The 11,788-nt window shown below is 36.3% G+C and overlaps 1 protein-coding gene across 3 annotated transcripts in view; it reads left to right on the top strand.

Moving 5' to 3' along the window:
• Nucleotides 1-958: 958 nt before the first annotated feature.
• Nucleotides 959-11,788, top strand: part of myt1lb (myelin transcription factor 1-like, b) — a 166,476-nt gene continuing 155,646 nt past the window's right edge. The window contains exons 1-2 of one of the 3 annotated variants that reach the window (XM_051133402.1): nt 959-2,790; nt 2,927-3,168. The gene's annotated coding sequence lies outside the window, so the exon portion shown is untranslated. The remainder of the gene's footprint in view (nt 2,791-2,926; nt 3,169-11,788) is intronic. The other 2 variants (XM_051133404.1, XM_051133403.1) reach the window with 2 other exon arrangements.

Genomic DNA, 11,788 nt, shown 5'->3' with positions numbered 1-11,788 from the left:
GGATAGCAGAAGGGGATGACTGTCTGCAAACAGAGGTTGGCTTACTGGTGGACCTTAGCGTAACCAGTCCCAAGGTGAGCTGTGCCCCTTGAGAGTGAGAGGCTCACTACATTCGGAGTGTTACCTCTTCCTGGGCATTGGTGCATGGCGCCTCTCTTGCAGATGACTGCAGATCTGCAGGCTGGGCAACACCTAACACCTTTGCAAGATTCCATAATCTATGGGTGGAGCCCATGTTCTCCAGTGTGTTGGGTAACATCAGGTAATTAGCGGGAGTTGGGCTCAGTGTTTGATTTGTGACACCATTTCTATTTGGATGTGTGCACTTTATTCCCAGTTGTTCCCCTCCGGTGAACTCTGAGTCCTCTGTTGCCCCGCAGTTGCAGTCTGTTACTGTGTCCGGTAGTGGGTTTGCCATCTTCCTCTCTGAATCTGGCATTTATGTCTCAGTTTTCCCCAAGGTTATCTTCACCATGTTTCCCCTGATTCCCTTATTTTTCCAAGTTTTCACATGACCTTACATTCTCTCATTGTGTTCCGCACACCCCTCCCCCCACCAATGGTTGCTATGAAAACTCTGGCATCCCTAGTGGGCCTGCTCATCTGGCATATGTGTCAGAGATTACGAATTGAGATGCATTTGTGTAACCGAGACGTTTTTGTCTACGGAAGATGTTTTGCCAGCTGAACAATCAGTATGTTGTCAAACAAAAGTACAATCTGTACTTTACTGTACTTCAGTCCCTCATAGCCTTACTTTCATTTCTGTCAAAATTTATTCTGTTCTATGATTCTACCCTGACTAATGTCTAGTGTGCAGTTCCTTCCTGTAATACACCACCAGCATCTTTTTTTCTGTCCTTTTTCAAAATAATTATAAATAGTCTAAATTCAACAAGCAAAATCCCAGCCAACAGGCAACATTCTCAGAACGTTGACTAACATTCTGACAACATTCTCTTAAAGATATGAACAAAGATCTTCCTCTAATGATAACAGAATATTTCCATATAAATATGATATAATGATACAATGATATAAATAATCTGAGAATGCACTTAATGAATGAAGCGTTCTGTGTCTGATAGTGTAAACAGTAATAGCACCTGCAATAGCAGCAGTGGCAGTCTCCCCCTGGTCCTAATGCCTGTTCGGTAAAGAGTTTTAATTCCGTAGGGGGCGCTGTCGGCCTACTTCTAATAAAATGAAAGTAAAATACACCATTAACATTTACACTGTGTTTCTGATTACACAAAGCAGTAACTGCTGTCGATAAACCATGAGTATACTTTGATTTAAAGGTCAGAAGCTATAGCTTACATGAATTAAAAAATAAAAATCACAAACAGGACACTTCTAAATTAAATAATTTTATATACACTGATTTATTCATTAATATGTAATATGTTAAAACATTTTTTTTAAACATATTAGCTCTTAAATGAGCTCAATGAGCTCTAAAAGACTTTAAGAATTTTCGATTTTCAAACTCCTTCACTTTAGACCATCTACAAATGTTAAATCTTGTTAAGGTTACCACCGCATTTCTCTGAAAATAAATAAATAAATAAATAAATAAATAAAATAAAAATTAGTGAATCATATATAGTTTATTTATAGTTATTTTCAAAGCTTCAGTGTACTGTCACTATAAAATAACTTATTATTATTTATTTAATTAACAAATTGTTGTTAAAACGAACCAAAATTAATTTGCTTATAATTTCTGCACAGGAGAGACTAAATTGCTATCGGCATACTGGATATCGACAAAAATCCAATTTCCTGCATCCCTAATTAAAACATTCTTAGAACAAAAACGTTAGTCCAGAAACAATAATAGAACATTTGTTTAAAGTTATCTGGTCTTTAATAACGTTTCCAAAACGTTCGTGCATAAACATTATTTACATCATTCATAGGGGGACTTTTTTCCCCCTAAACATTCTTATTTGGACATTCATCAACGATTTGCAAACATTTCTACTAACTACATGTTTTAAAACGTTCGGAGAACATTCAAAATAATTCCCATGTTTCCAAAACTATATAAAAAAATTTTTCGTTATAAAATGCTTTAAAAACATTTAGAAAATAGGACATTTTTAAGGTTTAGAGAACATTCGGTAAGAGTGTTTTCATAATTTAATGGGAACGCTATCAAAACACTCTTAAAACATATTTTTTTTCTAGCTGGGATATCACTTACCAGCCCAACACATGGACTGTGTGGATGTGTTTGGAGCGGATATATGGATAGCATCGCTTTTGTCTGGGAGGAGACAGATCTATCTGCCGGAGCAGGGGAAGTTGGCTGGCGGTGTGAATTGGCTGCTTCTTAAGCCAGTTATCTTACCGCTCCACGCTGCTGGTGCTCTGCCAGCGCTCACAGCCCTGACTCTGAGTGAGGACGACATTAATGAGTCGAGCGAGACCCTCTCTCTTCCGCAGGCAAAAGATGGACGTATGCATGAGATTTCCTGATAGTAGCCCAAATAAAGCACGAACGCACACACACACACACACAGCCTTCAGACCGCAAGGCCTATGGGAGGCAGTGATGCTGCGAGCAGACAGTCTGCAGATACACACGCGAACACGCCACACACCGAGCGAGGAAGAGAGATAGAGCAAATGTAGTCCATGATACAGAGATGGCAAACGCATCCTAATCATTCGCCCAACACACATGCGCGTGTGCTGTGGCACCAGGAGGCTCGATGCTTTATTGTTTCTCCGGATGGGTGGAGGTCTGGGCGCTAAGCTGAGGATGCAGGCATCACGCTGAGGGTAAGCGCTTCACATTTCGGCTCTGACTCACGTACAGCTGTTTTTTTTTCTTTCTCTATGGCGGCCGCGTCCTCGCATCCTTTTGCTCCGCCTCATTGGTGCTTCCCCCATTCCTTGGTTTCTCTCTCTCTCTCAGAGCTCCAGGCCAATTGGTTGCCTGCCTTCAACCGTTATCTGCTCTCTTCCTTCTCCGGCTGTCTCCGCGTCTCTCCTCTTCCTCTGTCTTCCTTCAACTCGTGAAGAATGATTAGCATACGGGAGGCGAGAGGAACTTTGCAGCGCGAGTGAGCAGGAGAACAAGTGCGCAAAAGGAAGGACGCTGGAAAATACAATCAGCAGCGATTGGAAAGTTTGAGCGAAGACAACATTTACACACTGGTGGGTCACTCGAAATTTAATTTCTGGCTGGATTGCTTTGCAGACATTGCTTTGATTGAAGAGTTGAGCTTGTACAGCGTGTTTTATTAGTAGTTAGAGTGCAGTTGTTACCATACTTGATGTGACTCTTAGAAATGGGCTTTGTGACAGTGACCTATTGTAATCAGGTTGCGTTAGTCATATTAAATGATATTACTTAATATTATAACTATAATATTAAAACTATTACTAGAAAATTTAGATGCGCATTTTTCACTGGATATTTTTTTGCAGTAAAAAAAATAATTGCTCAGTATTTTGTCTTGTTTTCCATTACAAATAAACATCCTTAAATCAAGATGCTTTTACTTGAGAAGCAAAATGAGGTGAGGTATCATTTCTCTTTTTTTTTTTTAAATCAAGAATTTATCAAAATGTAGTTATTTTATGCTTTAAATAAAAAAAAAAAAATCTGCCAGTAGACTAAGAAAAATGTTATTTTTTCCCCCGTGAATAAAGTTTACTTTCCCCACCCCATTGGCAGATGTTGTTTAAGCATAAACTTTTAATATATATATATAAATGTATATATTATAGTAAGCGTTACTGATAAATAACAAGAGTTAATATCTTAAGTCATTTTGCTTGTCAAGTAAATGCATCTTGAATGTTTAGATATTTGCATAACAAGACAAAATGCTAAGAATTTTTTTTTTTTATATCATGAAAATATCGTGGAATATTACATGAGCATGAAAATATTACATGAGCATACTGAATGAGTGAAGTTCAGTTTGTTCAGAAGATTATTCTTGCATCTGTAGTTTGGTTTTCTGTGATCCTACCACATTTTTTCAGCTCATTTTTCCCAATGCACAGTTATTTGCTCTGTATCAAGCGCTATATGTAAATGTTTTCTTTACAACATTACAACATTCTTTGTTGTATACAGCAAGCAGCCATATACTTTGCATTGGCACGCAGCTCAAAGAGTCGTCCATGCTAGTGAGGATGTTTTGAGAGGTAAACATGTCTCTCAGGTCACAAGCTGTTGGGCTTGTTCTCCAGAAGCTTCTGTGGGCTTGGTTTGTTGTGTGAAATGGCAGTACAGCACTACAATCCATATGGTTCTGAGTCGGACTTACTGTGTAAAGGCTGGGCTATTTGAAACCTTCATTGTTATCTGTGCGCTGCTGAAAACTTCTGTTTTCTTGAGACGACTGTAAATGAGCTGTATTCAAGGATGAATGCATAGACGTGCATGAGACGTGCACTTTCTAAGAAAGTGGTTTCATACGTAGTGGCCATATTTGTTTAGATAGTTTTCCCTCGTTGAAAATCAGATCTGTGTCAATGAGTATTCCCTTATCCCAGCTCATATATTTTGAGTAACACATTTGCTTTTCATACTTTTAGTTTGTCATCTCATTCATGTCAACAAACAATCTCTGAATTAATATCAGTATAACTGGTTGATCATGATATTTATAAGAAACTGCAAATGAGAAACAGTCACTGTTTCTTTTAGTTGTCTACTAAGTGATGTGAAGCAAACACTCTTTTACATTGCATGATGTAACTCAATCCAGCACTGTACTGTAGTCTGAAACTGAGACAGAGTGCACTTTGTTTTGTCTTAATGATCTATATTGTAAGACTCACACACTCTGCTCTGTGAGTGAAAGGACAATGTATGTCATCCGCTAATATCAAAATAGTGAAAACATACATTGCTTTCTTGTGTATATACAGACACTGGCACACACACTTAAAATTAGAAGCATTTTATTCTGTATTGAGCCATTTCTCGATGTAAATTCAATTCACCCAGCATGCAGTTTCCGAGTTGTTTGGAAGAGCAGCGTGCAACTGTGATTGAGTTTACTGTATTGTATATCGTTCTGTGTGTTGTATATGCAATGACTTTGACGAATATATGATTTTAACCATGTTTATTAACATAAAATGCTTATTCTATATTCTAAATAACACTGACAATTAAGACCAGTGATAACAGATTTCTAAATTACCAGAATATGTTTGTCAGTTTATATGCTGTGCTGTATAAAATGTGAAGAAGTCTTGTGTTTACTTGATATGACAGAGAGTCATTCCTCAAAACAATGATGATTGAAAACACTCCTTATGTCTTTTGTGTGTCTCTGATAGAGATCATTATAAAAATAGCATGTCCTCTGTATCACTGAAGCTTGTTGTGTTTGGCAGAGGGACCATGAGCTTGACTCAGAATTCAGTATGGCAATCTGTGATTGAATTCAATCACTCACTTACATTGACCTGAGCTCCAGGAAAGCCTGTGCACTGAGAGAAACAGCTGAGACGCCAACAGCCTGATCTGATGTCCATGATGCTGTATACGAGTGCACTGTTTTAATTGCCACAAATGATCAATATATGCAGTGAGATAGACGGTTGAGATTGTGAAAACAGGAATAGTTCACTCAAAAATGTAAATTGTGTCCTTATTTGCTTGCCCTCTTTCTCACCTGTTTCAAACCCATATGCATTTTGATGAGGAACATGAAAGTAGAAATTCAGTTAGTGCAATTCAGTATCATACGCTGACTGTCATATTTGGATGGGATGATTATCAAAAAAAGAATGACTGAAATATCAGTATATTTCTCTCACAAAGCTTTCACGTGACTTCAGAGTTGTTGCTTTGACTCTATTTGTTATAATTTATGTTTTTTTTTTTTTATTGACAGACAATTATGAACCATCACTTAAATCTTTTTGTTTGGTTTGCCTAAAAGCAAACCACACTCCTCATAGAAAATGATTCAATCAATTTTGTTTAAATGGTTTTGTTAAATTTTCTAGTGTTTTTATTCCTTTTTTTTTAGTACATAAAAGAAAATATGATGCATATTTTAAAAAGACATCATAATAAATATTAAAGGGGTGGTCGATTGTGATTTCACTTTTTAACTCTAGTTAATGTGTAATGTTGCAGTTTGAGCATAAATAATATAATAAAAAGTTACAAAAAGTTAAGATTATATAAAAGTTATGATGCTGAAAGTTCAGTGCAAAACGAGATATTGGGCCCCATTCATGAAACTTGCATAAATATGTGAGTAAATTCTGAGTAATTTGCACATAAAACAGACCTTCCCGAAAACTCTCCAAAGGATTCACAAATGCTTCGTAAACGTCCGATTTGATAGTTAAACGTGTATGTTAATGAATTCCAATCATTCAGGGTGCTCATGCACACTCATTCGCAATTAGCATAATCCTCCCTATGAATTACAGCTACGCAAATTGCGTGTCCAGGAACGCAGTGGAATATTCTGGTCTACTTTTTTCAGGTTTGGCTCCTGTATATTGCATTAATGCAAAAAAGACTAATAGACCATATGCCTAGCAATAAATTTTCAATAACGTGTGTCCACCAAAGAGTTTTTAGCCAGCTGAAAAAATGTCAGACGCTCTTCTTAAAACGACCAGCTGGTGGCGCTTGAGAACGCTTTGGTGGCGGCGTTTTTCCAGCTGAGACACTTTAGTTGCTATGACTTGGAATATCCACAGTGGAAACTTATTATCAGTGTCTAATTATTAAGAATTTTACTAAATGTAAAGAAGCAGTAACCAGCAATATTGTCTTCTTCATTGTTGTAGGCAGTCGTTGTTTAAGTAGGATGGTTGGTTGGTATTTGTCTCACCCCTGCGTTTTACAGTTATCAACTCAGCTGCGAAAAAAAAAAAATAAATAAAAATAACCAGAAAGAGTGCAAGGGCAAATGAACTTGTAATTATTATGGCAGTGCATCAAAATTCAGTGTCATAATTTTGCCAAAAAGAACATACAATGTTTTACGTGCCATTTACAGATGGTAGGGAGCAGATGTACGTTTCTTTCATACCAACTAACATTTTGAAAATTATGAACATTTTCATGAATTCGAAAGTTTGTCAAAACAGCTTTACTAATGATTTACACAAAATATTGTTCTGCTTGTGTTTCATGAATGAGGACCATTGTGTTTTAAAATTATGGCAGTTTAATGCCTACAATGCCCCAAACATTTACAAAAACCCCGCCCTTGGGAACCTGCAACAAAGGGGGCGAGGCCATGTTGGGCTGCTTTAGAGAAGAGTTGTTGCCATGCTGTAAAAACTAGGGGTGCACAAAAAATCTATTCATATATAAATTGCGATTCTGTTTTGTATTGATTCTAATGGATTGACAAGTTTGAAAATCAATGTTCTTAATTCTTAACCCTGTTACTCGTGTCTCCATGTTCTGGATACGCTCTGCTTTGCATCTTTCTTTCTCGAGCCCCTGCCCCTTTGATTGCCCATTTGGTCCGGTCTAGGTGCCCCAGGTTCGCAAAAAAATATTACATCAACCTACATTAGTTAGCATTTTGGCTTATGTCTAAAGAAAATAGGTGTAATTTACTTTGTATAAATGGAAAATAAATATTTTCAGTTGATTTTTAATCAAATTGTGAAGTTTAAACTAAACCATTTGAGAAAAAACAATAAATGTGCAAAAAATTAGTGTATTGTCTTTCTAAATTAGATGTATGGTTTTTTCATAAAATAGCATGTTTTGGAATGATGAAGGGTTAGAAAAAAAAATGTTTGGACATAGCAACATTTTATAAGCAATGTCTTGACAGTGTGTAAGCAATGAAATAGTAAAACGGGTGTTTGATGTTAGCAACCACAGCTATTCATCTAGTGCATCTAATTATGTCAGTAAATTACTTATTTATTCAGTTCTATTCTGTACTGTGCTGCAGTTCATGGATTGCATCAAAAATATGAGAATTTCTGGGGAACTATGTGAATTTGTACTCCAGAACTGCATTTAGCTGTATTTAACTATCACTTTAACTTTGGGAGTAGCCTACATTAAGGTAGTCCCAAAGTACATTAAGAACGTCTACACTAATAAATAATTATATAAGCATTTTTTATTTTTTTTGTGGTCCAGATAAATCAAATTGAATAAGTCAGTGGGTGACGGACGGACGGCTGATATTCATTAGGCGTGAAGGCCACATAGGTAATTGCGATCACGATTACTATGCGTGACGTTCATCCATTCATTCATTCTGTGTGAGAGCGCCTTCCTCATCACAATCCATATAAAAACATGATCTATATCTGAATAGCTCGGCCAATTAAAAATCAATCTTGACTTTGGTGCAGGGCTGTAAAGGAGAGTGTGGAGTATGAAGTAGACGGGTGATTAATACCGGCGTTCACCTACTGGCACAACACGTACCCGGGGGCGTTCATCTCGCCGGGCCGCTCACCTGATCACACGACAGTCACGCGTGTCAGAAACATAGGGATTTGCATGAGTTATGTGCTCTGCAGGCATGTGACAGGACAGCGGTTGGGGGCGAGACATACTGCCAGCACTAGAGCCACCGCTGGTTAGTCATCGCTGTGTGGCGTCACGTTCGGCGGAAGAGGAGGAGGATTACAGATGCTTTTATTTGAGGGCTCAGGCTTCCTTTGACCAGGCTTTGTGGAGCGCTGCTTTAAGAGAGGATGCTTTCAGTGTATCCTGATGTTATGCTCTTCTTTAGAGCGCTCTGAGATTTGTGTCTGAAAGCGTTGTGGCTCTACGCCAGCGGATGTAGGAGTGGGACGTCATTTCGATTGATTTCACTTGACTGATAAACTTGACCTCAATGCAGGCCTCACTTAGACACGCACTAAATACTGGGTAATGCTTTATTTCAAGGTGACGTTATTACAATGTAACTATACAAGTAAGTACTGAACCATTTTAATTAACGACACTGACTATACTCTAAAATGTTTTTTTTTTTTTAAAGTTGTAAATCAAAGATTACTGCAGTGCATTTAGCAAGAAAATACTATTTCAGTTTTTCTACTTCCACTGTTATGTTTAAAGGAGAAGCCCACTTCTAGAACAACAATTCACAGATAATTTACTCACCCTCTTGTCATCCAAGATGTTCATGTCTTTCTTTCTTCAGTCATAAAGAAATTATGTTTTTTGAGGAAAACATTTTAGGAATTTATTTTTTAGAATTTATTTTTCTCCATATAATGGACTGATATGGTGCCCCGAGTTTGAACTTTAAATGCAGTTTAAATGCGGCTTAAAATGATCCCAAATGCGGTTGTAAACAATCCGAGCTGAGGAAGAAGGGTCTTATCTAGCGAAACGATTGGTTATTTTCATAAAAATAATACAGTTTATATTCTTTTTAATGTCAAACGCTCATCTTGTCTTTCTGTTCCCGGCCTCTGTTTTTGTTCCAGTTCATGACAGTTAGGGTATGTTGAAAAACTCCAATCTCATGTTCTCCCACAACTTTAAAATCGCCCTATATCGCTGTTTTACCTTTTTTGTTGAGGGTGTTTGATCTTTTTTTGCATGTTCACTTCGCAAAGACTGTGTCAGTACTTCTGCAGTGATGTGGGATGATTTTGAAATGATTTTTGAAGTTGAGGGAGAAAATACGATTGGAGTTTTTCGACAGACCCTAACTGTCTTGAGCCAGAGTACACAGAGTACAGGGAGAGCAAGACAAAACCAGCGTTTGAGATGAAAAAGTATTTAAATTGTATTTTTTAAATAAAAATAACCAATAGTTTCGCTAGATAAGACCCTTCTTCTTCGGCTGGGATCATTTACAACTGCATTTGTAATTGTTTGGAGCCGCATTTAAACTGCATTTTGGAAGTTCAAAATCGGGGCACCATATCAGTCCATTATATGGAGAAAAATGCTGAAATGTTTAACTCAAAAAACATAATTTCTTTACGACTGAAAAAAGAAAGACATGAACATCTTGGATGACAAGGGGGTCAGTACATTATCTGTAAAATGTTGTTCTGGAAGTTTATTTAGTCTATTTATTTATTTATTTCATAATATGATTAAGATTAAGATATGATTAAGATTAAGTTTAGGGTTAGTTTCTTGCAATTATGCATAATGTGTTATTTCGTCACCTTAAAATAAAGTGTTACCAAATGCAGCTGTTGACATTACCTACACTGAAAAAAGGAACCTAAAGAACCTAAAAATGTCAGCATAATATAATATGCAATGTAAATATATATATATATATATATATATATTATTCAGCATCACTGAATCAACCTATACATTAATTCATACCAAAACGTATTACTTCAAACTATTTTTATGGGTTAAAATGAGGTAAAATGACTCTTTAAGGTAACAGTTGCAGGTTACCATCATCTTTGCAGTGTAAAAACACACCAGTAAATGTGACACAAATGTAAACACTGAGATCATTATACTGTAGTCAGTGTACAAGTAATCATAAATTAAGTGTTTGTTATCATGTAAAGACAAGAAACCTACATTAAAAGACAAGAAACTATACTAAAGCTCAGTAATAAAGAAGCTGGATGAAAAGAAAAATTAAAATATGTCAGGGCCATAATATTATTCTTATAATTTCTGCAGTATATAGTATATGTCTATACAAATGAAATACCTGGATGGATATTTGCCAAAAGGTCCAGTATACACACTGATAACTGGATGGAAATGTGAGGAAGTCATTTAACATCTTTTAAGATGTTTCTCATTGCATACAGCCAAATCTTTCAGTTACTGAAAACAGTATGCATTATACAGTGTATACTGTGCAGTATTCAGTAAATGGAAGCTATTCCGAAAATAACCGATGTGAGAAAAACTATATTCCACAATGCAATGCACTCAACTTGACCTGAAAACAAACGTACAACTTATGAAAATGGTTTTATTGGTCATTTACCAAGGTTGTTATTCAAAATTGGATTAAAACATAATATAACTCTTATTTCTGAGATGAGAAGTAGATACCACTCACTAAATGAAACATGCAGTGACAGTAAGGTTACATGACAACGTGTCTGAAATATAGAATTTTTATAACAGACCTTTTAAAGAAAAAAAAAATAATTGGCAGCTTTTATAATCGACAACTATACTGCAGATAGTATGCAGCAAGCAGTACACTAGTAATCCATTCTGAACACAGACCTTTGAACATGCAAATGCAGAAATATGATATTTGATATGACAGATCCCATATGTTTAATAAACAGTATACGTAGTCAGCCACCACATGTTCATTTTCACTTCTTTCGATGTCTGTTGGTTTTGTTTACTAAGTATAGGGCTTACTTGCCTATTAATGACTAAAACCAAAGCTCCACAATGAACACATAATCTCATTAATTTGAAAGCCACGTTCTAATACCATTCAGTATAAGACTGACTCTACTGTTTTACACTTACTGAGTATGTCTGTGGTCTGTAGTTTTGTGAATCTGTTATTTGACTCCATTTGATTTGTGCTTGTGCTTTTTACTGTTTAAATCACCCTGAAAAACATCAACTAAATTAATACATGTAACTGTATTATAAACATTCTCCTAATCAGGATATAAGATGGTGCTGATAATATGTAGTGTTGGGGGTAACGCATTACAAGTAATGTGAGTTACATAATCAGATTCCTTTTTTTCAAGTTACTAGTAAAGTAATGCATTATTTTTTAATTTACAAGAAAATATCTGAGTTACTTTTTCAAATAAGTAACCCCAGTTACTTTTTTCCCCCATTTACTGATTGAAAGCTGCCCTGTCCCCGTGTTGA

Source organism: Labeo rohita, chromosome 17, assembly GCF_022985175.1.
Source record: "Labeo rohita strain BAU-BD-2019 chromosome 17, IGBB_LRoh.1.0, whole genome shotgun sequence".
Lineage (NCBI taxonomy): Eukaryota > Metazoa > Chordata > Actinopteri > Cypriniformes > Cyprinidae > Labeo > Labeo rohita.
Note: the sequence above shows the minus strand (reverse complement) of the source record. Positions and strands in the feature narration are given on the sequence as shown.